Raw genomic sequence first — 22,610 nt, 5'->3', positions numbered from 1 at the left:
ATGTAAAAAACCGAAATTCTAATTTTACACGAATCGAAAAAAATCTAAATAATATCTAGGCACCCCAAAGTTAAAAAAAATGGCTCTGAATTTAGTCTGTTAGAAAAAATATACAATCCCTTATTCTACTCTGTTTTGGAGTATATACACCAATTCAGTATGCTCTCTCATGTAAAATACAGAAATTCTAATTGTCCCCAAAACAAAAAAATCTAAATATTATCTAGGCAACACAATGTTAAAAACAAAATTGCTCTGAATATAATCTGTCAGTAAACATATATAATGCCCTAATCTACTCTGTTTTGTATTATATACACCAACTCCATATGCTCTCTCAAGAAAAATACAGAAATTCTATATTTAAGCGAATCGAAATAAATCTAAATATATACTAGGCACCCCAATGTTAAAAACAAAATTTCTGTGAATATAATCTGTCTGAAAAAAAATACAATGCCCTATTCTACTCTGTTTTTGTGTATATACACCAACTCAGTATTCTCTCTCTGGTAAAACACAGAAATTCTAATTTTACGCGAATCGAAAAAAATCTAAATAATATCTAGGCGCTCCAAAGTTAAAACAAAATGGCTCTGAATATAGTCTGTTATAAAAAATATACAATGCCCTATTCTACCCTGTTTTGGAGTATATACACCAACTCCATTCGCTCTCTCATGTAAAATACAGAAATTCTATATATAAGCGTATCTAAAAAATCTAAACATAATCTAGGCACCCCAATGTTAAAAGCAAAATTGCTCTGAATATAATTTGTCAGAAAAAATCTAGAATTCTCTTTTCTACTCTGTTTTGGAGTATATATACCAACTCAATATGCTCTCTCATGTAAAATACCGAAATTCTAATTTTACGTGAATCGAAAAAAATCTAAACAATATCTAGACACCGCAAAGTTAAAAGAAAATGGCTCTGAATATAGTCTGTTAGAAAAAATATACAATGCGTTATTCTACTCTGTTTTAGAGTATATACACTAACTCAGTATGCTCTCCCATGTAAAATACCGAAATTCTAATTTTACCCAAATCGAAAAAATCTAAATATTATATAGGCACCCGAATGTTAAAAGCAAAATTGTTCTCAATATAATTTGTCAGAAAAAATATACAATGCCCTTTTCTACTCTGTTTTGGAGTATATACACCAACTCAATATGCTCTCTCATGTAAAATTCCGAAATTCAAATTTTACGCGAATCAAATAATCTAAATAATATCAAGATGCCCCAAAGTTAAAACAAAATGGCTCTGAATATAGTCTGTTAAGGAAAATATACAATGCCTTATTCTATTTTGTTTTGGAGTATATACACCAACTCAGTATGCTCTCTCATGTAAAATACCAAAATTCAAATTTTACATGAATTGAAAAATATCAAAATATTATCTAGGCACCCCAATGTTAAAAACAAAATTACTCTGAATATAATCTGTCAGAAAAAATATACAATGTTCTATTCTACTTTGTTTTGCAGTATATACACCAACTCCATATGCTCTCTCATATAAAATACAGAAATTCTATATTTAAGCGAATCGAAAAAAATCTAAATATTATCTAGGCACCATTATGTTAAAAGCAAAACTTTTAACTCTGAATATAATCTGTCAGAAAAAATATACAATGCCCTTTTCTACTCTGTTTTGTAGTATATACACCAACTCAATATGCTCTCTCATGTAAAATACGGAAATTCTAATTTTACGCGAATCTAAAAAAATCTAAATAAGAATTAGGCGCCCCAACTTTAAAGGAAAATGGCTCTGAATATAGTCTGTTAGACAAAATATACAATGCCTTATTCTGCTATGTTTTGGAGTATATACACCAACTCAGTATGCTCTCTCATTTAAAATACCGCAATTCTAATTTTACGTGAATCGAAAAAAATCTAAATATCATCTAGGCACCCCAATGTTAAAACAAAAATTGCTCTGAATATAATCTGTCAGAAAAAATATACAATGCCCTTTGCTACAATGTTTTGGAGTATATACACCAAGTCATTATGCTCTCTCATGTAAAATTTCAAAACCCTAATTTTACAAGAATCGAAAATAATCTAAATAATATCTAGGCGCCCCAAAGTTAAAAGAAAATAGCTCCGAAGATAGTCTGTTAGAAAAAATATACAATGCCTTATTCTACTTTGCTTTGGAGTATATAAACCAACTCTGTATGCTCTCTCATGTAAAATACCGAAATTCTAATTTTACGTGAATCGAAAATTATCTAAATATTATCAAGGCACCCCAATGTTAAAAACCAAATTGCTCTGAATATAATCTGTCAGAAAAAATATACAATGCCCTATTCTACTCTGTTTTAAAGTATATACACAAACTCCATATGCTCTCTCATGTAAAATACCGAAATTCTATATTTAAGTGAATCGACAAAAATCTAAATATTATCTAGGCACTTCAATGTATAAACCAGAATTGCTCTGAATATCAACTGTCAGTAAAAATATACAATGCCCTTTTCTACTCTGTTTTGTAGTGTATAAACAAACTCAATATGCTCTCTCATGTAAAACACCGAAATTCTAAATTTACGAGAATTGAAAAAAATCTAAATAATATCTAGGCGCCCCAAAGTTAAAAGAAAATGTCTCTCAATATAGTCTGTTAGAGAAAATATACAATGCCTTATTCTACTTTTTTTTGGAGTATATACACCAACTCAGTATGCTCTCTCATGTAAAATACAGAAATTCTAATTTTACCCGAATCGAAAAAATCTAAATATTATCTATGCACCCCAATGTTAAAAGCAAAATTGCTCTGAATATAATGTGTCATAAAAAATATACAATGCCTTTTTCTACTCTGTTTTGGAGTATATAAACCAACTCCATATGCTCTCTCGTGTAAATACAGAAATTCTATATTTAAGCGAATCGAAAAGAATCTAAATATTATTTAGGCAGCAGAACATTAAAAACAACATTACTCTGAATATAATCTGTCAGAAAAAATATACAATGCTTTATTCTACTTAGTTTTGGCGTATATACCCCAACACAGTATGCTGTCTCATGTAAAATACAGAAATTCTAATTTCACGTGAATCGAAAAAAGTCTAAATATTATCTCGGAACCCCAATGTTAAAAGCAAAACTGCTCTGAATATAATCTGTCAGAGAAAATATACAATGCCCATTCCTACTTTCTTTTAAAGTATATACTCCAACTCAATATGCTTTCTCATGTAAAATAACGAAATTCTGATTTTACACGAATCGAACAAATCTAAATAATATCTAGGCACCCCAAAGTTAAAATAAAATGGCTCTGACTTTAGTCTGTTAGAAAAAATATACAATGCCTTATTCTACTCTGTTTTTGTGTATATACACCAATTCACTATGCTCTCTCATGTAAAATACAGAAATTCTAATTTCACGTGAATCGAAAGAAACCTAAATATTATATAGGAGTACCAATGTTAAAACCAAAATGTCTCTGAATATAATCTGTCAGAAAAAATATACAATGCCCTTTTCTACTCTGTTTTGGAATATATACACACACTCAATATGCTCTCTCATGTAAAATACAGAAATTCTATATATAAGCGTATCGAAAAAAATCTAAATATAATCTAGGCACCCCAATGATAAAAGCAAAATTGCTCTTAATATAATCTGTCAGAAAAAATATAGAATTCCCTTTTCTACTTTGTTTTGGAATATATACACCAACTCAATATGCTCTATCACGTAAAATACCGAAATTCTAATTTTACGTGAATTGAAAAAAATATCAAGAATATCTAGGCACCCCAAAGTTAAAAGAAAATGGCTCTGAATATAGTCTGTTAGAAAAAATATACAATGCGTTATTCTACTCTGTTTTGGAGTATATACACTAACTCAGTATGCTCTCCCATGTAAAATACCGAAATTCTAATATTACCCAAATCGAAAAAATCTAAATATTATATAGGCACCCGAATGTTATAAGGAAAATTGTTCTCAGTATAATCTGTCAGAAAAAATATACAATGCCCTTTTCTACTCTGTTTTGGAGTATATACACCAACTCAATATGCTCTCTCATGTAAAATACCAAAATTCAAATTTTATGTGAATCGAAAAAATTCTAAATAATATCTAGGTGCCCCAAAGTTAAAAGAAAATTGCTCTGAATATTGTCTGTTAGAAAAAATATACAATGCCTTATTATAATCTGTTTTGAAGAATATACACCAACTCAGTTTCCTCTCTCATGTAAAACACAGTAATTCTAATTTTACCTGAATCGAAAAAAATCTAAATAATATCTAGGTGCCCCAAAGTTAAAAGAAAATGGCTCTGAATATAGTTTGTTAGAAAAAATATACAATGCCTTATTATACTCTGTTTTGGAGTATATACACCAACTCAGTATGCTCTCTCATGTATAACACAGAAATTGTAATTTTACCTGAATCGAAACAATTCTAAATAATATCTAGGTGCCCCAAAGTTAAAAGAAAATAACTCTGAATATTGTCTGTTAAAAATAATATACAATGCCTTATTCTACTCTGTTTTTGAGTATATACAACAATTCAATATGCTCTCTCATGTAAAATAAAGAAATTCTAATTTTACGTGAATCAAAAAAAATCTAAATATTATCTAGGCACCCCAATGTTAAAAACAAAATTTCTCTGAATATAATCTGTCAGAAAAAATATACAATGCCCTATTCTTCACTGTTTTGTAGTATATACAACAACTAAATATGCTCTCTCACCAAAATAATGAAATTATAATTTTACGTGAATCTAAATAAATCTAAATAATATCTAGGCACCACAAAGTTAAAAGAAAATGGCTCTGAATATAGTCTGTTATAAAAAATATACAATGCCTTATTCTACTCTGTTTTGGAGTATATACACCAACTCAGTATGCTCTCTCATGTAAAGTACAGAAATTCTAATTTTAACAAAATCGAAAAAATCTAAATATTATCTAGGCACCCCAATGTTAAAAACAAAATTTCTCTGAATATAAACTGTCAGAAAAAATATACAATGCCCTTTTCTTCTTCGTTTTGTAGTATATACACAAACTCAATATGCTCTCTCATGTAAAATATAGAAATTCTAATTTTACCCGAATCGAAAAAAATCTGAATAATATCTAGGTGCCCCAAAGTTAAAAGAAAATGGCTCTGAATATTCACTGTTAGAAAAAATATACAATGCCTTATGCTACTTTGTTTTGGAGTATATACACCAACTCAGTATGCTCTCTCATGTAAAATACCAAAATTCTAATTTAACCGAATTGAAAAAATCTAAATATTATCTCGGCACCCCAATGTTAAAAACAAAATTGCTCTCAATATAATCTGTCAGAATAAATATACAATGCCCTATTCTACTCTGTTTTAAAGCATATACCCCAACTCTGTATGCTTTCTAATATAAAATACCGAAATTCTAATTTTACGTGAATTGAAATAAATCTAAATATTATCTAGGCACCCGAATGTTAAAAGCAAAATTGCTCTCAATATAATCTGTCAAAAAAATATACAATGCCCTTTTCTACTCTGTTTTGGAGTATATACACCAACTCCATATGCTCTCTCATGAAAAATAGAGAAATTCAATATTTAAGCGAATCGAAAATAATCTAAATATTATCTAGGCACCCCAATGTGAAAAGAAAATTGCTCTGAATAAAATCTGTCAGAAAAAATATACAATGCCCTTTTATACTTTGATTTGTAGTATATACACCAACTTAATATGCTCTCTCACGTAAAATACAGAAATTCTAATTTTACCTGAATTGAAAAAATCTAAATAATATCTAGACAACCCAATGTTAAAAACAAAATTTCTCTGAATATAATCTGTCAGAAAAAATATACAATGCCCTATTCTACTCTGTTTTTGAGTATATACACCAACTCAGTATGCTCTCTCATGTAAAACAACGAAATTCTAATTTTACGTGAATCGAAAAGAATCTAAATAATATCTAGGCACCCCAAAGTACTCTCTGAATACTAAGGGCAGCCAGAGAGAAAGGTCGGGTCACCCACAAAGGGAAGCCCATCAGACTCACAGCAGATCTCTCGGCAGAAACACTACAAGCCAGAAGAGAGTGGGGGCCAATATTCAACATTCTTAAAGAAAAGAACTTTCAACCCAGAATTTCATATCCAGCCAAACTGAGCTTCAGAAGTGAAGGAAGAATAAAATCCTTTGCGAACAAGCAAGTACTCAGAGATTTTGTCACCACCAGGCCTGCTTTACAAGAGCTCCTAAAAGAGGCACTACACATAGAAAGGATCAATCGGTACCAGCCATTCCAAAATCACACTGAATGTGAAAGAGCTTCAACATAATGAAGAATCTACAACAACTAACAGGCAAAACAGCCACTTAGCATCAAAATGGCAGTATCAAATTCACACATAACAATATTAACCCTAAATATAAATGGACTAAATGCACCAATCAAGAAACACAGACTGGCAAATTGGATAAAAATCCAAAACCCATCAGTGTGCTGTATCCAGGAAACCCATCTCACATGCAAGGATACACAAAGGCTCAAAGTAAAGGGATGGAGGAAGATTTACCAAGCTAATGGAAAGCAAAAAAAAGCAGGAGTTGCAATTCTCATCTCTGATAAAATAGACTTTAAAGCAACAAAGATCAAAAGAGACAAAGAAGGCCATTACAAAAATGGTAAAAGGATCGATACAACAAGAAGAGCTAACGATCCTAAACATATATGGACCCAACACAGGAGCACCCAGATACATAAGGCAAGTTCTTAATGACTTACAAAAGGACTTAGACTCCCACACAATAATAGTGGGAGACTTTAACACTCCACTGTCAATACTAGACAGATCAACCAGACAGAAAATCAACAAGGATATCCAGGGCTTGAACTCAGACCTGGAGCAAGCAAACCTGGTGGACATTTACAGAACTCTCCACCCCAAATCCACAGAATACACATTCTTCTCAGCACCACATCACACCTACTCTAAAATTGACCACATAATTGGAAGTAAAGCACTGCTCAACAAATGCAAAACAACTGAAATCATAACAAACAGCCTCTCAGACCATAGTGCAATCAAGTTAGAACTCAGAATTCAGAAACCGACCCAGAACCGCACAGCTTCATGGAAACTGAACAACTGGCTCTTGAATGTTGACTGGGTAAACAACGAAATGATGGCAGAAATAAAGAAGTTCTTTGAAACCAATGAGAACGAAGACACAACGTGCCAGAACCTCTGGGACACATTTAAAGCAGTCTCTAGAGGAAAGTATATAGCAATAAGTGCCCATATGAGGAGAATGGAGAGATCCAAAATTGACACCCTATCGTCAAAATTGAAAGAGCTAGAGGAGCAAGATCAAAAAAACTCAAAACCCAGCAGAAGATAAGAAATTACTAAGATCAGAGCTGAGCTGAAGGAGATTGAGACACGAAAAACCCTTCAAAAAATCAATAAATCCAAGAGCTGGTTTTTTGAAAACATCAACAAAATAGACCACTAGCCAGATTGATTAAAAATAAAAGAGAGAACAACCAAATAGATGCAATAAAAAATGATAAAGGGGAAATCACCACAGATTCCACAGAAATTCAAACCATCATCAGAGAATATTACAAACAACTATATATGCATAAACTAGTAAACCTGGAAGAAATGGATAAATTCCTGGACTCCTGTGTCCCCCCAAGCCTAAACCAGGAGGAAGCTGAAACTATGAATAGACCAATAACAAGGTCAGAAGTCGAGGCAGCAATTAAGAGCCTACCTCACAAAAAAAGCCCAGGTCCAGACGGGTTCACAGCCGAATTCTACCAGACACACAAGGAGGAGCTGGTACCATTCCTTCTAAAACTATTTCAAACAATCCAAAAAGAGGGAATCCTTCCCAAATCATTTTATGAGACCAACATCATCCTGATACCAAAACCCGGCAGAGACCCAACGAGAAAAGAAAACTTCAGGCCAATATCCATGATGAACATAGATGCAAAAATCTTCAATAAAATATTGGCAAGCCGATTGCAACAGCAAATCAAAAAACTTATTCATCACGATCAAGTAGGAACAAAACAGAGGCACCGGAGGCAACACAACATACATACAACTATACCATCTTTGATAAACCCGACAAAAACAAGCAATGGGGAAAGGATTCCATGTTTAACAAATGGTGTTGGGAAAACTGGCTAGCCATGTGCAGAGAGCAGAAACTGGACCCCTTCCTGACACCTTACACTAAAATTAACTCCAGATGGATTAAAGACTTAAACATAAGACCTGGCACCATAAAAACCCTAGAAGGAAATCTAGGCAAAACCATCCAGGACATAGGAGTAGGCAAGGACTTCATGAACAAAACACCAGAAGCATTGGCAACAAAAGCCAAAATAGACAAATGGGTCCTAATGAAACTCCACAGCTTCTGCACGGCAAAAGAAACAGTCACTAGAGTGGATCGGCAACCAACAGAATGGGAAAAAATTTTCGCAGTCTACCCATCTGACAAAGGGCTGATATCCAGAATTTACAAAGAACTCAAACAGATTTACAGGAAAAAAACAAACAAGCCCATTCAAAAGTGGGCAAAGGATATGAACAGATACTTTACGAAAGAAGACATATATGAGGCCAACAATCCTATGAAAAAATGCTCATCGTCACTGGTCATCAGAGAGATGCAAATCAAAACCACATTGAGATACCATCTCACGCCAGTTAGAATGGCGATCATTAAAAAATCTGGAGACAACAGATGCTGGAGAGGATGTGGAGAAAAAGGAACACTTTTACACTGTTGGTGGGAGCGTAAATTAGTTCAACCATTGTGGAAGACAGTGTGGCGATTCCTCAAGGCCTTAGAAATAGAAATTCCATTTGACCCAGCAATCCCATTACTGGGTATATATCCAAAAGACTATAAATCGTTCTACTATAAGGACACATGTACACGAATGTTCATTGCAGCACTGTTTACAATAGCAAAGACCTGGAATCAACCCAAATGCCCACTGATAATAGACTGGATTGGAAAAATATGGCACATATACACCACGGAATATTATGCAGCAATCAGAAATGATGAGTTCGTGTCGTTTGTAGGGACATGGATGAATCTGGAGAACATCATCCTCAGCAAACTGACACAAGAACAGAAAATGAAACACCGCATATTCTCACTCATAGGTGGGTGATGAAAAATGAGAACACATGGACACAGAAAGGGGAGTACTAAACAGTGGGGTCTATTGGGGGGAAAAGGGGAGGGCCAGTGGGAGGGGGAGGTGGGGAGGGATAGCCTGGGGAGAAATGCCAAATGTGGGTGAAGGGGAGAAGAAAAGCAAAGCACACTGCCATGTGTGTACCTATGCAATTGTCTTGCATGCTCTGCTCATGTACCCCAAAACCTATAATCCAATAAAAAATTAAAAAAAAAAAAGAAATATATAGGTACATATTTTACAGATTATGTACACTTTTTCTACATGTGTATTGTGTACACCTATGCACAGCAGAGTAAATGTACAGACTGTACCTATTTTATACATTTCTTGTTATATGCCAATAAATGTACACATTATGAGTACATTCTAAAATATAATTTTTACCATATTAGAAATTATTCCATTGACCAAAGTGGGTGTACACCCAGGTGTGTACATAGTTTATACGTGTACATATTGTGCATATTAGGTACTCATGTACAAAATGTACATGTCAACATTATATGTATGTGTACATAGTATACAAATGTACATACTGTGCACACATGTACATGTGCATATTTTGTACATGTGTACATAATGGGTACATGATGTGCATGTGTACACACCATGATACCACAATAAATGTAAATGTACATGATGTGTGCAATATGTACATTTATATTATGTATTACTTGTGTATTGTGATTTTATATGCTGTTGTGATTATATGATATCATTGTAATATTACAATAAATGTACATATTGCACACATTACATACATACCTATTGTGTACACATTATGTACCTGTAATTGCACATATTGTACAGATTATGTACATTTTTGGTACATCTGTATTGTGTACACATATGTACATAACACTCTAAGTACATATGGTACGTATTCTGCACATTGATTGTAACATCTCAATAAGTGTACACATTATGAGTATATTGTGATATATGATTTTTAGTATATTAGATAAAAATTTCTTTCTATATCAAAGTGGGTATACACCCATGTGTGTCCATTTTTTGATATTATCCATCATATTTTAAGTAGGTATTACTCTCATTTTGAAAGCAAGTGTTCACTCTGTGATTGTTCCAGTATCACAGGCAAAGTACAAGGCTTCTTTAATGTACTACCTAATATCCTGGGGACAAAAGATTATTATATTCTGAATATCGCAGGAAGTGTACACCACCACTGTAGTATCGTGTCTAATATCCAAAAACAGAAAAGATATTACTCCAAGTATCTGATAAAGCACACAAGACCCCCATGATATTTTTTCTAATAACTAAGGGATTACAGATGACATTACTCACGATATGACAGGGGCTGTCCGCCGGTCCTGTGATATTGTTCCTAATATCCAGAGAACGAGAGAATAATGTTGCTGCCCATAGGCAAATCCTCTGAATACGGCAAGAGGAGTACACTGTGCTCTGATATGGTCACTAATGTAAACAAGAAAACAATTATATTGAATTTAACATTGCAAGGGGTGAAACCCCCTTATGATTTCAATTCTAATGTCCAGGGGTGTGAGGATGACATTTTTGTCAATATGGCAGAGGTGTAACTAGAACTATTGCCTAGTATATAAAAAACCAGTATAACATCATTTCCATATGATATGGTCGCCAGCATCATATTACACCACATTTTCAAAATAGCCGGGCATAGCGCCCTAGCCAGGGGGTCCCTAAGCAGCCAGCGTCAGCCTGGGAGCCGTTACGGGCCCTCTGGCGGGGAATGTGGTTACAGCCCCCTAGCCAGGGGGTCTTTAAGCAGCCAGGGTGGGCCTTGGGGCTGCTACGAGGGGGGCTGTGGTAATAGCCTGTTCTGCACAGGTACATAGTTTTAATAATGAACACATATTTGTATAAGTGTACACATGGTGTTATTATGATAAATATATGTACATATGTGCACAATACATATAGACCTAATGCGTACCTCATGTGTACAATATGTACTTTTTTGTGATATTACATGATATATATATATTACTGTGATTATATGCGTTATTTTGATTATATATATTTTATCACTGATATTTTAAGGAATGTGCATAGTGTACACATTATGTACCTATACATTGTTTACACATTATAGAAATATGTAGGTACATATTTTACAGAGTATGTACATTTTTGTACATGTGCATTGTGTACACATATGTACAGCAGGGTAAATGTACAGATTGTACCTATTTTATACATTTATTGCAATATGCCAATAAATGTACACACTATTACTACATTCTGAATTATTATATTTTGCATATTAGATAGAAATTTCTCCAGTTACCAAAGTGGTTGTACACCCAGGTGTGTACATAGTTTATATGCGTACATATTGTGCATAGAATGTACTCGGGTACCGAAGGTACATATCTACATTATATGTACACATGTGTAGTGTACATATGTACATACTGTACCCACATATGTACACTTGCATATATTGTGCATCTGTACATAATGGGTACATGATGTACATGTTTACATATCATATCACAATAAATGTAAATGTACATCATGTTTGCAATATGTACATTTATATTGATATTACATATTACATGTGTATTGTGATTTTATATGCAGTTGTGATTATATAACATTGTGATATTACAATAAATGTACATATTGTACACATTATATGCATACCTATTGTGTGCACATTTTGTACATATATTCGTACAAATTATACAGTTTATGTACATTTATTGTACATCTGTATTGTGTACATGTATGTACATCAGTCAATGTACATGTTACATAATCTGTACATTGAGTGTAATATCCCAATAAGTGTACACATTATGAGTTTTTTCTGGGTTATGACTTTTAGTATATTAGATAAAAATGACTTCCAATATCACAGTGGGTATATACCCATGTGTGTCCATTTTGTGATATTATCCATCATATCCTAAGTAGGTATTTCTCTCACAATGAAAGAAGGTGTACACTCTGTGATTGTTCCAATATTATAGGCAAATTGCAACGCTTCTGTGATGTAGTTCCTAATATCCCAGGGACAAAGGATGAGCATACTCTTAATATGGCAGGAAGTGTACACCACCACCGTAGTATTGTTTCTAATATCCAGAAACTAAAAGGATATAACTCCAAATATCTCCAAAAGCACACAAGACCCCCGTTACATTGTTCTTAATATCTAGGGGATTACAGATGACATTGCTCACGATGTGACTGGCGCTGTAAGCCGGTCCTGTGATATTCTTTCTAATATCCAGATAAGGAGAGAAAAATGTTGCTGCCCATAGAGAAATACTCTGAATACTGCAAGAGGTGTACACCGTGCTCTGATATGGTCACTAATGTAAACAAGAAAACAATTATATTGAATTAAACATTGCAAGGGGTGAAACCCTCCTATGCTTTCAATTCTAATGTCAATGGGGTGAGGATGACATTTTTGTCAATATGCCAAATGTGTAACTAGAACTATTGCCTAATATGTAAAGAACCACAATAACATTATCATTTCTGTGTGATATGGTTGCCAGTATCATATTACACCACATTTTCAAAATAGCCGGGCCCCAGCAGCTGTGGGCACAGCGCCCTAGGCAGGGGGTCCCTAAGCAGCCAGCGTGAGCCTGGTAGCTGTTATGGGCCCTCTGGCGGGGGCTGTGGGTACAGCCCCCTAGCCAGGGGGTCTTTAAGCAGCCAGGGTGGGCATTGAGGCTGCTTCGAGCAGAACTGTAGTAATAGCCTGCTGTGCATAGGTATGTAGTTTGCACCTATTTCTGCATGTGTACATTGTTTAAATAGTAGGCACATATTTGTATACGTGTACATACGGTGTTATCATGATACATATATATTTTCATAATATGTGCACTATACATATGTACCCAATACATACCTAATGTGTACAATACGTACTTTTTGGTGATATTACACGATATATATGTATTAGTGTGATTATATATCTTACTGTGATTATATATATTTTATCACTGATATTTTAAGGAATGTGCATAGTGCACACATTATGTACCTATGCATTGTGTACACATTATAGAAATATATAGGTACATATTTTACAGATTATGTACATTTTTTGTACATGTGCATTGTGTACACCTATGTACAGCAGAGTACATGTACAGATTGTGCCTATTTAATACATTTATTGCAATACGACAATAAATGTACACACTATGACTACATTCTGGGATTTTATATTTAGTATATTAGATAGAAATCTCTCCGGTTACCAAAGTGGGTATATTGTACATACTGTGTACTCCTGTACAGAAGGTACATATCTACATTATATGAACATATGTGTAGTGTACATATGTACATACTGTGCACACTTATGTACACGTGTATATACCGCAAATCTGCACGTGTGCATGATGTACAACTGTACATATCGTAATCACAATAAATGTAAATGTATGTGTGCAATATGTACATTTATATTGATATTATGTATTATGTGTATTGTGATTATATATGCTGTTGTGATTATATGAAATCATTGTATTACAATATATTTACATATTGTACACATTATGTACATACCTATTGTGTACACATTATGTACATATAAATGTACATATTGTACAGATTATGTACTTTTTTGTACATCTGTATTGTGTACACATATGTATATCACAGTCAATGTACATATGGTACATATTTTGTACGTTGATTGTAATATCCTGATAAGTGTGCACATTATAAGTATATTCTGGGATATGATTTTTAGTATATAAGAAAAAAATTACTTCCAATATCAATGCGGGTATACTCGCATGTGTGTCCACTTTGCTGTACCTTCTATTAATCTTTGCCATTGAACATGATAGTGAGAGGTGGTTCTTTTCTCTAACAAGGTTTTCTGTTAATATAACTCAACTCTACTACCTTGTGGCCTCTGTATCTTCCATTGTAAATTGTAATTACCTATAAAAGAGAATATTTTGACATCACGTATCTACCTCTTGGATCCATCAGCCAGAGGCCTAAAATGAAAAAGACATTCACCCCACGAATGGTTATATAGTGGTTGACAACCCCACTTTTTTCTAGGTAAATAATATCCTTTCTTTAACAGTAGCTACTCACAAGATTTATGCATAAAGAATGTGAATTTTTTATCAGTATCTAGTTTATTCTTACATAAATTTCTAAAATACTGAGAGAATATTCTAATCATTGGTTATGTACTATTTTAATTTAATTTTTTCCTCTCAAATTTTATCTTAACTGCATACTCTACCCTGTTTATAAGACTGCCCTATGGTTAAATTTAGTAGGTAGTAAATTATCCTGAGCACACAGAACGGTTCTTTTTGTAATCAACTCTGAAACATCATTGAAAGAGCAAGGATATGGGAATGAGATTTATCTGGCTTTTATTTCTGGTACTTACTTGCTCTCTGACCTTGGGCAACTTATGTATTGCTCTGAGTCTCATCTTCTTCATCTGTAAAATGATCATAGTAATACCTAATTCATATGCAGCTTGGAAATGTGTAATTTAGTGATTTATATAAAGTTCCTGATACAATTTCTGACAAAATAATAGACACCCCACGAGGGATAACCATAACAATCAGAGTTTATCTTCACATTAACTGGGATAAAATTGATCTGAAAATACAGCATGGAAAAGCAGCCAAAAATTCACAAGCATATATTTCGCTTGCCCTTTTATACAGAGCTGGAAAATTTCTCATCATTATCTCATCCATTGCCTGCAGCACGATCCTTCCAAAACTCCTCCTAAGACCGTCTGCCAAGGTGGAACACACTGAACCGCATGTGACTCTGCCTTTTCTGACTATTTTTGCAAGATTTTTCTCATAGAGTATTATTAACAGAAAATGGGGCTGTTATCAAGGTGACTAGGAATGGTGCATTCTCAGTTCAGGCTCTGATGGAATGTCTACTTGATCTGGTGCAACTCCAGCTGTGCTCTTGGCGTTCCTCACTTTTGTGGTTCCGAGAATGCAAATATTCTCCCATGGCTTCCTGATTTTGTCTTTCTCCATGAGGTCTCATTCAAGTATAAACATTCCCTTCAATTTTCTCAACTCATTTTATATTTTCTGAATAACCTTGATAATTTTCCCTTTCCTAAAGCTATAGACCTTCTTTTTGTGTGTAAGAACAGATTACTCACAAATGTTTACTGTCCGCTAAACATTTATGTGTAATCAGTCCTTAATTCTACACACAAAATATCATCTCTACCAACATTTTACAACTATAGTCTTTCTATAGAGAACTATGAAAGGAACTTGCTCTAAAGGAGAAACTTCCAGAGCTAAGCCGAGGGTCTGACAATTTTTAACAATATGTTATTCAGTAAAAATATTTTTTCAGTTAACAGAGAAGAATGCCATGGACAAAATGGCAAAACAGAACTTTTCAGCACTTATTCCTTCACAGAAACATCAATTTGAACAGCCATCCGTGCATCAAAGTGTCTTCAAAAGAGACAAGGAATCCAGGTGAGAGGTTATAGCACGTTTGTGGAGTAGAAATGTAAGAAAAACTACATAAAATAGAGTATAACAGAGAGTTTTCTATTATCTGCATTACCCCGCCCCTAAACCTGGGTAGTGCAGCATGGAAAGAGATACCATGTATGTGCAGAGAGGAGAGTAAATGTAACACCTGACTTCAACATCAACTCCAATGCCAGGCACAATTCAGTGAACTCAACACCAGGCAGGTCTCTATAGCCACAGGCTATGGGACAGACCCTGTCAACCCAAGCTCCAGGCCTTCCCCTATGGCTCTAAGATCTAATGCCTTCAACCTCCATGGCTCCTATCAACATAGGCTCCAGGCCTTCACCACAACCAGGCCATTTATGGCTTCCCCAGCCTCCACACTGGTTACTATAAACTTGTAAGTGCCTGGATAAACAAACCTGTACATCTACACAGTGGAATATTATTCAGCAATGAAAGCAATCATCTTTGAATGTGGCTTTTGTTGCAGAAAAAAAGCACGTGAGCTATGAAGCCATTAAGAGACATAGAGGAAACTCAAATACATACTACTAAGTGAAAGAAACCAATCTCAAATGACCACTTACTATATGAATCCAACTATATGACATTCTGGAAAAGGCAAAACTATAGAGACATCAAAACGTTCAGTGATTGCTGGGGGTTGAAAAGTGGGGAAGGATAAATGGGCAGAGCCTAGAGGATGTTTAGGGCAATGAAACTACTCTGTGTGTTACTATAATGGTAGACACATGCCATTACACCCTTGTCAAAACTCACTGAATATACGACAGCAAGAATGGTCCCTAATGTCAATTATAAACTATGGGTGACAGTGATAAGTCAATGTTGGTTCATCCATTGTAACAAATGTACCTCTCTAGTGAGGAAGGCTGATAGTGGAGGAGGCTGTGCATTTGGGGAGGTGGGAATGTAGGAACTCTCTGTACTTTCCACTATGCCTCACTATTCACTTTACACTGCTCTAAAAATAAAGCGTATTTGAAAAAAGATTGAGCTGTTGATATAAGCCCAATGTCTACTTTGACGTCCAGAAATGTTTCTTTTAAAACGCTAATACACAACTTCCTGGAAGAAAATATTTGTTAACAAATTCTTTTCTAGAGCAATTATTTTTGTGGGTGTCCCTGTCACAACTATACATAAAAATCAGAATATGCAGCAACATCTTGATACTCTAAAAACACAATACCAAAAACGTTAAGAAAATCATTTCTAAATTTGATCTATGCCAAAATGTGGAGAAGCAAAAGGGAAGAAAATTATTTCTGTATAATGAGATTATAGGTTGTTTCTCCGAACTCCTCTACAGTTTTCAGTATTTTCCAACTTCTATCATGGAGATATATAGATATATAAGTAGATATGTAGATATATAGTCATTAGATATATATTTATATATAATAAATAAACAGATATCATTTTTATCTTTTATTATTTATTTATTTATTTTTTGAGATGGAGTTTCGCTCTTGTTTCCCAGGCTGGGGTGCAATGGCGCGATCTCGGCTCACCGCAACCTCCGCCTCCTGGGTTCAGGCAATTCTCCTGCCTCAGCCTCCTGAGTAGCTGGGATTACAGGCACGCGCCACCATGCCCAGCTAATTCTTTGTATTTTTAGTAGAGACGGGGTTTCACCATGTTGACCAGGATGGTCTCGATCTCTTGACCTCGTGATCCACCCGCCTCGGCCTCCCAAAGTGCTGGGATTACAGGCTTGAGCCACAGCGCCCGGCCTACAGATACTATTTTTAAAAGATATATTTATGTATTTTATATATTTATATAATATATACATGTTCATATATACATCATGTTATCACCATTATGGATATAAAGAAGGACATTAAAATAGTGAAAAGATTAAAATAAAATGTACCAAAATGGAAACAGTAATTTAACTCTGCCTAGCTTTATGTGATTAAACAAGGTATTTTTCAAATCTATTTTTCTTTGCTTTCTAGAGGCTTTATAATAAACCTATAGTTTTATATTTAAAAGCCTAATTTTTATTAAACAAATAAAAATTCAGCAACACTGTCTTTAGAACATTTTTTAAATCAACTTGAGCAGGAAGAAAATGTTATGACTATGGTGGTGAGCATTTTGAAAGATTAGCAGAAGCAGGGATAATGTGACATTTAGCTGATCTTTCAAGCTAGACAAATGACACTTTTCGAAAAGAAAATAGTCACTAGTGTTGAAACATGGTATTGCCAGTATGATTAAGAAGGAAAGTGTCAACTTCTTCTGTGGAAAATCCTAACATTACCAAACGTAAGAAGGCAAATACTTCAACAACAGAAATGAAAAATATCTTGATTCATTTATTTAACACTTTTTTAGAGTTTAATCCCAAAAAGTCTATTTTGAAAAAAAGAAAAAATCTTACTCGTGTATATTACCCTTTGCAGTGAACTGGCCAAATAAGTCTATCCAAGGTACGTTGAATACCGAGCATGCTGGAAACATTTTTATTGACATCATCTCTAATCCCTACAACAATAGTGCAAGGAAAGGTTTAACATCTTCTTTTTACAGAGAGGAAAGCTGAGGCTCAAAGAGGTATAGTAGCTCATTTAACATTACACATCTAATACGTGGTGGAGGTGGGACCTATACTTACATCTGTCAGACCTTAAAGTCTGTGTTCTTCTTTCTACCTCTCTGCCTCAGTCCAACAATTGGGATCTTTGCCATGATGCCTCACGAGTTCACGAGGCACTTTTCAGGAAGTTTTTGACTCAGACTTTATCACTCAGCAAGATACCTCAACTAATTTACAAAATGTGACTTGAAAAGCAGGTTGTAATTCCAAAAGCAAAAATCCAACCACAAAAGATAAAGTCTTAATCAGTAGAGCTTTACAGAAGGAAGTAATGTAGGTAGTAAGGGCACTTTCGGAAATGTCTGGAATCAGAGGAGTCGATGTATCACCTGTTAGAAATTGTACTCGCTTGGTAGCAAAATTTTCCTTGTGTTCACTTAAAATAATAGTCTTGTTGTTTTAAAACCAACGCACAGTCAGAGGGTGACTTGGATGTTTATTTTTTATTCTCTTTGCCTTCTTGTTTTAAGAATGGATTTTTCCTAAATTCTAATTATTATTGTAACTTACATAAGTGCAGCCGATTTTGCTTTTAAGGATAAAACTACATTTAAGTAGCTTTGTCTGGATTATCAAAACCAGGCCCTGAAGAAGTGAGTTCCTAAAGGGTAGGAACTTTGCTTATGTCTATATCTCAGTTGTGTTAAACAGAATAACTGGCACAAATTAGCAAATGATGCACTGAGGAATCATAGAACAAAAGACTTTATGAAGAACTAAGTTTCAGATTCAGGGTGACGCTAAGGAGCTAGTGTACCAGAGGATGGTATGCCTTCTGCAATCACAAAAGCAGCATTCAGTCTGATCTGGGCTCTAAGAAGTGCTCCTTGAGACCTGACATTTTATCCTAACACTGCCACTAACAGGTTAAGTCAGAAAGAGTTCACTTCCCAGAGCTTTCGATTTCTGGTTTCCAAATCGGCACAATGAGAAACTGAAAAGAAGGAAAGAGGAAAAAAAGAGAGGGTCAGAGATCCCTTCTGCTTGTACAATGCCATGATTTGGACACAGGGTTTGGGCAACCATGGCCCATCCACCAATTCCTGCCTGTCGTCTCTTGTCATACAGCTCATGAGCCACGAATGTGAAAGAATTCAAAAAAGTAACAATATTTTGGGACATGTCAACAATTATATAAAATGCAATTTTCAGTTCTCATAAAAGTACTTTAGAACTCAGCCCCACTCCTTTATTACCCATTTCTATGGCTGCTTTCACACCACAACCACAGAGATGAGTAGCTGTGACAGAGACCATATGGGCTGCCAAGCCTAAAATATTTACTACCTAGACCTTTCCAGAAAAAAAAAAGAAGGATTGCTGATCTTTTACACAGACAATCAAGCAAGCGATCACCTGAGAACATTAAAATCTGTGTCTAGGAGAAATGGGGCCTATATAAACTAGGGAATAATCTTCCCCACTACTTATGAAAGAACATTCACCCTTGAGAGAGCAGGCTACATGGCTTGGCAGCATTACTGCCACCAGTCCAGACTTCCCCTCACCTGTGCCCTATAAGTGACCAGCATTTCTAGGCATCCGTGGAGCATCGGGGTGCATTCTCATGGCTGGCCCCACACCTTTCCTTCCTCCTGCTTCCTCACATTCTATTTTCTGAGTGGTTGTCAAAGGAACGCTGAATTTTGCTGTCACTTTTTCAGACCCCAATTCCACTTATGACAGTCTTGATACCAGGAAGCATTTCGAGCTCCTATCTCATCACCACAACCACCTGCTTCTCGCTTAGTCCAGACGAGCTTGCCACAGTGCACTTGCTTTTTAATCACTCTCTCTCTTCTTGCCTTCACCTCCTCTCCCTCCCTCTCTCCATGGCTCTTTCTGTCACACAGGTGTGTGCACATACACAAGTTCCGATTAGATAAAAGAAGAAACACTTTTTTAGTTTCTTTCTAGGCCTAATAGAAAATTCATTTTTTTACAAAAACAGATCTGTTTTTTTCCATTGCAAAAGTGTGGGTGTCCTTCCTTTTGGAGAGTAACAATCATTTTCTACATGGCCTTCTGACACATTGCATGTTGTACATATGTGTGTGTGCACATGTGCATGTGAGTGTTAGAGTATGTGTGTGTAGCAGGGAGGAAAGAGATGAAGGAGAGTGTGTATGTGCATATTGGTTCATATGAGTGTGAGTGTGTGCATACACGTGCCTGTGTGTGTGCACATGTGTATGAGCATGCTTGTATTTGCATATGAGAATGTGCATGTGAGAGAGAAAGAAAGAATGCGTGTATGTGTGAATGTGTATGTGTGTGTATAGCAGGGAAGAAGGGGATGAAGGAGAGTATGCTAATAAGAGAACCCCTCAGAACAGTCAAATAAAAGATTCCATATCAACATCATATCTTGTTAAAATACAGGATTCCCAAGTCAGTCACCTTCAAGCTGGAAGCCTGGAGTGTAAAAAGAGTGGGTATTCTTCTCTGACAACTTATTGTCTAAGACAATTTTATGATCAAAAACATATTCGAATAAAAGTACCTGAAAAAAGTACATAAAGAGAATATAGCAAAATATTAACAATGGTTTTCTTTGGGTGAGAGGAAGAAGAGGCAGGTTGTGGTTGATCTGTTTCTTTTAGTTCAACTATTCTGCATTCCTCACTTTTAAATTTTGGATATTAAGCTGGAGAGAAAGAACATGAATATAAAGATGAATTTGCTGAATGGAGCAACGAATGCTGAGTTAGCCAAAAATGTATGGCTACCTTCTATATCTAATTATCTGAGGGCGAATCAGAAAACACCAGTTTCAGAAAAAAAATTTTTTTTTTAGAAATGAAGTTTCGCTCTTGTTGCCCAAGCTGGAGTGCAATGGCACAATCTCGGCTCACCGCAGCCTCCGCCTTTTGGGTTCAGGCAATTCTGTTTCCTCAGCCTCCTGAGTAGCTGGGATTACAGGCACGCACCACCATGCCCAGCTAATTTTTTGTATTTTTAGCAGAGACAGGGTTTCACAATGTTGACCAGGATGGTCTCGATCTCTTGATCTTGTGATCCACCCACCTCGGCCTCCCAAAGTGCTGGGATTACAGGCTTGAGCCACCGCGCCCAGCCAGAAACTTTTTAAAATGTGTTTTACGTTATTTTCCCTTTCAGCCTAAGGACGAAAAATTGAACACAACTGGATCTGCGCCATTGCCTCAAAGATTCTTAGCCTAGTTCAAGATCCATTGTCTGGACACTCCTGCTTTTTAGACAGAAAACAGGGCTAAATTCCTATTGACTTCCAAATACACAGACCCACAGATTTGTCACAGTAGCCTCTCTCTCTCACCCTGTCTCTGTCCGTCTGAGTCTTTCTTTCTCTCTCTCTTCCCTCACATCATCCCCAAATCAGAATGCATATATAAAAATGTGATTAACTGAAACATAGAATGATTAAGATTTTACTTCAAGAGAAATACACAGACTTCAGCTAAGATGTTTGGTTGAATACCTGCATATGCCTTCACTCCATCATTAAACCACATTAACACGGGATGATTAAAAATAAACCAACAAAGATAAAAAGACAATAAAGACAATCCCTTCAGCATATAAAAAACTGGCAAGCAGAAGCTGTCAGTGACACCGGAGAGTAGACCCAGGGATGCTAAATCCCAAGTCAGTGGCAGGAAGGCAACCAAGATCCCCAAGGGTTCAAGAGTTGGCAGCTAAATTTACCTAGGGAATTTATGTTTCAGTAGTAGCTAGATCCCAGATCCTCTCCCTAGACTGGGTGACTGCATCCCACGGTGGTGGCAGGGTGGAGGTTTCCTCTCTATAGGGTAAAATTTGGTGTCTCTAGGCAGGAGCTCTCTAGACATAAGTGCTTAAATGTACACACTGAACACTGAGATCCTCCAGGTTTTCCTACCACTTAGTTCCAATGAGGGTGGCAGATACTTGGTCAGAAGTTAAGATGATTTTTCTCTAGAGAGAATCTCTCTTGCTCAAGAAGAAAAGGTCTGACCCAGCAAGACCACCGCCCACAAAATGTTACAATCACAAAACTTCCATCAGCTCTTAGCTTTTCAGTGCTCCATTTTTTTCTAACATACACAGACAGCTAAGGGTCACCAGGCATCTGAGCAAAGCTTCTAACATGAATGGCAGAGACCAGAGAAAGAAGACACATAAATGCAGCCTGAATGAAAAGGACTGTGTTAGGAGATAAGACCTTCTGAAACCCATATGAATG

The sequence above is a fragment of the Callithrix jacchus genome, chromosome 1 (genome assembly GCF_049354715.1).
Source record: "Callithrix jacchus isolate 240 chromosome 1, calJac240_pri, whole genome shotgun sequence".
Classification (NCBI taxonomy): Eukaryota; Metazoa; Chordata; class Mammalia; order Primates; family Cebidae; genus Callithrix; species Callithrix jacchus.
The sequence above is the reverse complement of the archived record's forward strand: the minus strand, read 5'-3'. Positions refer to the sequence as shown.